Here is a 6,570-nt window from a genome sequence, read left to right as displayed (position 1 = left end):
AAACGTCCACAACAAAGACAACCAGACGCCGCACATGTGTCTTAATTTCATCAGTAGTTGTAGTAGAAGAAGAAGAGGTAGTAGTAGTGGTAGCGGAAGAAGTGGGAAATAAGGAAGACGAGCCAGTCAAATACAAAGGAAGGGGAGCACTGCAAGAGAGCTAGATACCCCACAGATGGAGAGCAAGCGCACAGAGGTGCAGGAAAGGGGGAAGCGGTGAAATAGAAATAAATAAAGAAGGAACAGAAACACGAGACAGGAGAGAGGAAAGACAACCCAGGGAAGGAGAAAAGGAGAGGAAGAAGAAGAAAGAAGAAAGAAGAAAGAAGAAGAAGAAGAAGAAGAAGAAAGATAGAAGAAGAAGAAGAAGAAGAAGGAAGAAGAAAAGAAGAAGAGAAGAAGAAGAAGAAGAAGAAGAAGAAGAAGAAGAAGAAGAAGAAGAAGAGATGAAGATGAAGAGGAAGAAGAAAAAGAAAGAAAAAATGAGGATTCAGGTTAAGTCACGGGTGTTCTGAAGTTTGGAGCATTTTACAATGTAGTGGGAGAGGAAGGCATCTACAGAGACGAAGCCAGGGCTAAGGTTCATACAAGGAAAGTTGTGTATTAGAGAGGATTCAACTAGACGGCGACTGTTCGAGTTGGAAGTAGGGAAGACAGTTTTAGCAGAAGACCAGTCAATAGGATGGCTATGATCTCTGACGTGACAGAAAAGAGCATTGTTAGTGTCGGCAAGCCTAACACTATTTTTGTGCTCCCTAAGTCTGTCAGAAAGAGATCGACCAGTTTCTCCGAAGTATTGAAGAGGACAGGAGGAGCAAGAAATAGAGTAGACACCAGGAACATCTGTAGAGGGAGGAGAGGTATGAACTGAGATTAGTGCGAAGAGTGTTAGTCTGGCGGAAGGTAAGCTTGATGTCTAAGGGACGGAGAGAATTGTTGAGATTAGAAAGACCGGAAATGTAGGGAAGGCAGAGGATAGAAGAGTTCCCATGAGTAGAGAGTTTGGGAGAGAAGAAATTGCGTTTAGCACGTGAGAGGGCAGAGTCTATGAAATGGGAAGGGTAGCCAAGACGGGAGAACGAATTATGAAGAGTGGAAATTTCTGCTGGAAGGAACTGAGGATCAAAGATGCGGAGGGCACGGAAAAAGAGGGAGATAAGAACACTTTTCTTGACAGGGGAAGCATGATAGTTAAGGTAGTGAATGTACATGCCACTGTGCATAGGTTTGCGGTAAACGGAAAAGGAAAAACCTGTATCTGAGCGGTGGACATGGACATCAAGGAAAGGAAGCAAGGAATTAGATTCCCATTCAGCTTTAAACTTAATGGAAGGGGCAAGATTATTAAGAGCCTCAAGAAAAGGTTGGAAGAGACTGGAGTCATGAGGCCACAGAGCAAAGATGTCATCCACATAGCGGAGCCAGAGTGAAGGTTGCACATCGAGGGTAGGAAGAAGAACAGTCTCGAAGTATTCCATGTAAAGATTAGCAAGGACAGGAGAGGAGAGGAGAGCCCATAGCGACACCGAAGGTTTGAGAATAATATTTCCCTTGGAAGGAAAAGGAGTTAGTCCACACAGAGGCAGATCAGATCAAGAAAGACATCAGTGGGGATAGGGAGATGAAGAAACCCTTCATGGGCCTTCTCTCTAAGGAAATCAAGGACATCATCAAGAGGGACATTGGTGAAGAGGGACTCAACGTCAAGACTAAGCATCTTACAGGTTGGGAGAGAGCGAACCCGTTCAATGAAGTCTTGAGAGTGACGGAGGTGGGCAGGAGAAAAAGTACCAAGAAAGGGAGTGAGGGTTTTGGCCAGCCAAGAAGCAAGAGAATAAGAGACAAAACCTCTAGAGGATATGATAGGACGAAGAGGAATATTAGGTTTATGAGTTTTGGGAAGGCCATAGAAATAGGGAAGAGAGGGACAGATGACACGAAACCGTTGAACAAGGTCAAAGTCAGGAGGACAGAGGTTGGACAGAGTCCTTAGTTTTTTGTTGAAAGTTCTCTTGATGCAATCAAGAGGGTTGGAAATGAGAGGAGTGTAAGTGCGTGAGTCAGAGAGCAAGACATCAGCTTTACGGAGGTAATCCTCGCGATCAAGGATAACTACCTAATTACCTTTGTCAGAAGATAGTATGACAATGTTAGTGTTGGATTTAAGAGAAGAAAGGGCAAGTTGGTAACGGCGTGGAAGGGGGTGATTCTTGGAAAACAGACTAACAAGAGCAGGAAGGAGAGCACCACGAAAAGTGGACAAGTCAGGAAGATTACGGAAGCGAGGTTGACGAAAGGAATCAAAAGAGCTAATCAGGGAAATACCAGCGCGAGGAGTAGGCGAAGTGGCAAAGGAAAGACCAAAACCAAGAAGTTCAAGCTCATATTGAGAGAGTGAGACAGAAGACAGATTAGTAACACAGTCAGTGAGGGAGAATTTAGACCAAGGGCTAGCTGAGATGAGACGTTGAAGTTTATTTTGTAGTTTGGAAGAATGAATTTGTGCATTTCGGCGAGCAGTGTCAAAGGCAATGGTAGAGAGAAGGTTACAGAGATCCTGTGGTAGAGCCGCAAAGAGAGCACGTTGACGTTGACGGAAAGTAAAGAAGGCATCTTCAACCTGTGATTTAGTAGAAAGAATGAGCTGTTGAAGTAGGAGACGGGCATGATCAGGAAAGGGAGTGCCCAGTGGGTTGGTTTTCAGGAAGTGGGAGAAGGAAGGGGGCAGAACTTGTTCAGCAAGACAGTCACGTAGGAAGCGAAGCTGATTCTTACGACGCCTGGTAGCAATAAGAGCAGCCTCATAAGATCGAAAGAGGGGTTTAAAAGAGGGAAGAACATTAAAAAAAGTTGGAGAGAATATGACGCTTAACTGCGGGGTCCATAAATAACAAAAAGGCACAATACCGTGACTGGAACAATACTGTTCTTCAACAGCTCATTCTTTCTACTAAATCACAGGTTGAAGATGCCTTCTTTACTTTCCGTCAACGTCAACGTGCTCTCTTTGCGGCTCTACCACAGGATCTCTGTAACCTTCTCTCTACCATTGCCTTTGACACTGCTCGCCTGAATGCACAAATTCATTCTTCCAAACTACAAAATAAACTTCAACGTCTCATCTCAGCTAGCCCTTGGTCTAAATTCTCCCTCACTGACTGTGTTACTAATCTGTCTTCTGTCTCACTCTCAATATGAGCTTGAACTTCTTGGTTTTGGTCTTTCCTTTGCCACTTCGCCTACTCCTCGCGCTGGTATTTCCCTGATTAGCTCTTTTGATTCCTTTCGTCAATCTCGCTTCCGTAATCTTCCTGACTTGTCCACTTTTCGTGGTGCTCTCCTTCCTGCTCTTGTTAGTCTGTTTTCCAAGAATCACCACCTTCCACGCCGTTACCAACTTGCCCTTTCTTCTCTTAAATCCAACACTAACATTGTCATACTATCTTCTGACAAAGGTAATTCGGTAGTTATCCTTGATCGCGAGGATTACCTCCGTAAAGCTGATGTCTTGCTCTCTGACTCACGCACCTACACTCCTCTCGTTTCCAACCCTCTTGATCGCATCAAGAGAACTTTCAACAAAAAACTAAGGACTCTCTCCGACCTCTGTCCTCCTGACTTTGACCTTGTTCAACGGTTTTGTGTCATCTGTCCCTCTCTTCCCTATTTCTATGGCCTTCCCAAAACTCATAAACCTGATATTCCTCTTCGTCCTATCATATCCTCTAGAGGTTCTGTCTCTTATTCTCTTGCTTCTTGGCTGGCCAAAACCCTCACTCCCTTTCTTGGTACTTTTTCTCCTGCCCACCTCCGTCACTCTCAAGACTTCATTGAACGGGTTCGCTCTCTCCCAACCTGTAAGATGCTTAGTCTTGACGTTGAGTCCCTCTTCACCAATGTCCCTCTTGATGATGTCCTTGATTTCCTTAGAGAGAAGGCCCATGAAGGGTTTCTTCATCTCCCTATCCCCACTGATGTCTTTCTTGATCTGATCCGCCTCTGTGTGGACTCTAACTCCTTTTCCTTCCAAGGGAAATATTATTCTCAAACCTTCGGTGTCGCTATGGGCTCTCCTCTCTCTCCTGTCCTTGCTAATCTTTACATGGAATACTTCGAGACTGTTCTTCTTCCTACCCTCGATGTGCAACCTTCACTCTGGCTCCGCTATGTGGATGACATCTTTGCTCTGTGGCCTCATGACTCCAGTCTCTTCCAACCTTTTCTTGAAGCTCTTAATAATCTTGCCCCTTCCATTAAGTTTAAAGCTGAATGGGAATCTAATTCCTTACTTCCTTTCCTTGATGTCCATGTCCACCGCTCAGATACAGGTTTTTCCTTTTCCGTTTACCGTAAACCTATGCACAGTGGCATGTACATTCACTACTTTTCCTATCATGCTTCCCCTGTCAAGAAAAGTGTTCTTATCTCCCTCTTTCTCCGTGCCCTCCGCATCTGTGATCCTCAGTTCCTTCCAGCAGAAATTTCCACTCTTCATAATTCGTTCTCCCGTCTTGGCTACCCTTCCCATTTCATAGACTCTGCCCTCTCACGTGCTAAACGCAATTTCTTCTCTCCCAAACTCTCTACTCATGGGAACTCTTCTATCCTCTGCCTTCCCTACATTTCCGGTCTTTCTAATCTCAACAATTCTCTCCGTCCCTTAGACATCAAGCTTACCTTCCGCCAGACTAACACTCTTCGCACTAATCTCGTTCATACCTCTCCTCCCTCTACAGATGTTCCTGGTGTCTACTCTATTTCTTGCTCCTCCTGTCCTCTTCAATACTTCGGAGAAACTGGTCGATCTCTTTCTGACAGACTTAGGGAGCACAAAAATAGTGTTAGGCTTGCCGACACTAACAATGCTCTTTTCTGTCACGTCAGAGATCATAGCCATCCTATTGACTGGTCTTCTGCTAAAACTGTCTTCCCTACTTCCAACTCGAACAGTCGCCGTCTAGTTGAATCCTCTCTAATACACAACTTTCCTTGTATGAACCTTAGCCCTGGCTTCGTCTCTGTAGATGCCTTCCTCTCCCACTACATTGTAAAATGCTCCAAACTTCAGAACACCCGTGACTTAACCTGAATCCTCATTTCTTCTTCTTCTTCTTCTTCTTCTTCTTCTTCTTCTTCTTCTTCTTCTTCTTCTTCTTCTTCTTCTTCTTCTTCTTCTTCTTCTTCTACTTCTTCTTCTTCTTCTTTTTTCTTCTTCCTCTTCCCCTTTCCTCTCTCCTTTTCTCCTCTGGGTTGTCTCTCTCCTGTCTCGTGTTTCTGTTCCTTCTTCATTTATTTTATTTCACCGCTTCCCCTTTCCTGCACCTCTGTGCGCTTGCTCTCCATCTGTGGGTATCTAGCTCTCTTGCAGTGCTCCCCTTCCTTTGTATTTGACTGGCTCGTCTTCCTTATTTCCCACTTCTACCACTACCACTACTACTACCTCTTCTTCTTCTACTACAACTACTGATGAAATTAAGACACATGTGCGGCGTCTGGTTGTCTTTGTTGTGGACGTTTCGCCATCCAGTGGCTGGCTGGATGGCGAAACGTCTACGATGGGGATGCCCGGGTGTTGTGCATGTGTCATTTCATCCTGTCGGTATTATATACAATTCTTGTACTACTACTACTACTACTACCTCCACCTCTTCCTGCCTATATATAGCCGTCCTGCTCCACCTCTGTTAGTGTGACTTTGTCAATGGTCCAAGTCGGACCGAAACGTCGTCGTAAGCTTCTCTCTTTTATGTGCGGGTTATTTGTGTATATGTAGTTGACCAGTGTTGCAAGGGAAGCAATGTTATAATATATGTAGTTGACCAGTGTGGCAATGGATGCATGATATATTATATGTAATTGACCAGTGTTGCAAGGGAAGCAATTATATGTAGTTGACCGGTGTTGCAAGGGAAGCATGATATATGTAGTTGACCAGTGTTGCAAGGGAAGCATGATATATGTAGTTGACCAGTGTTGCAATGCAAGCAATGACACATGTAGTTGACCAGTGTTGCAATTGATGCATGATATATTATATGTAGTTGACCAGTGTTGCAAGGGAAGCATGATATATGTAGTTTACCAGTGTTGCAAGGAAGCATGATATATGTAGTTGACCAGTGTTGCAAGGTAAACAATGATATATGTAGTTGACCAGTGTTGCAAGGGAAGCAATGATATATTATATGAAGTTGACCAGTGTTGCAAGGGAAGCAATGATATATTATATGTAGTTAAGCAGTGTTGCAAGGGAAGCAATGATATATTATATGTAGTTAACCAGTGTTGCAAGAGAAACATGATATATTGTAAGTAGTTGACCAGTGTTGCAAGGGATGCATGTTATATGTAGTTGACCAGTGTTGCACAGGAAGCATGATATATGTAGTTGAGCAGTGTTGCAAGGGAAGCATGATATATGTAGTTGACCAGTGTTGCAAGGGAAGCAATGACATTAAATGTAGTTGACCGGTGTTGCAAGGGAAGCTATGATATATTATATGTAGTTCACCAGTGTTGCAAGGGAAGCATGATATATTATATGTAGTTGACCAGTGTTGCAAGGGAAGC

This window comes from Cherax quadricarinatus, chromosome 95 (genome assembly GCF_038502225.1).
Source record: "Cherax quadricarinatus isolate ZL_2023a chromosome 95, ASM3850222v1, whole genome shotgun sequence".
Classification (NCBI taxonomy): Eukaryota; Metazoa; Arthropoda; class Malacostraca; order Decapoda; family Parastacidae; genus Cherax; species Cherax quadricarinatus.
Note: the sequence above shows the minus strand (reverse complement) of the source record.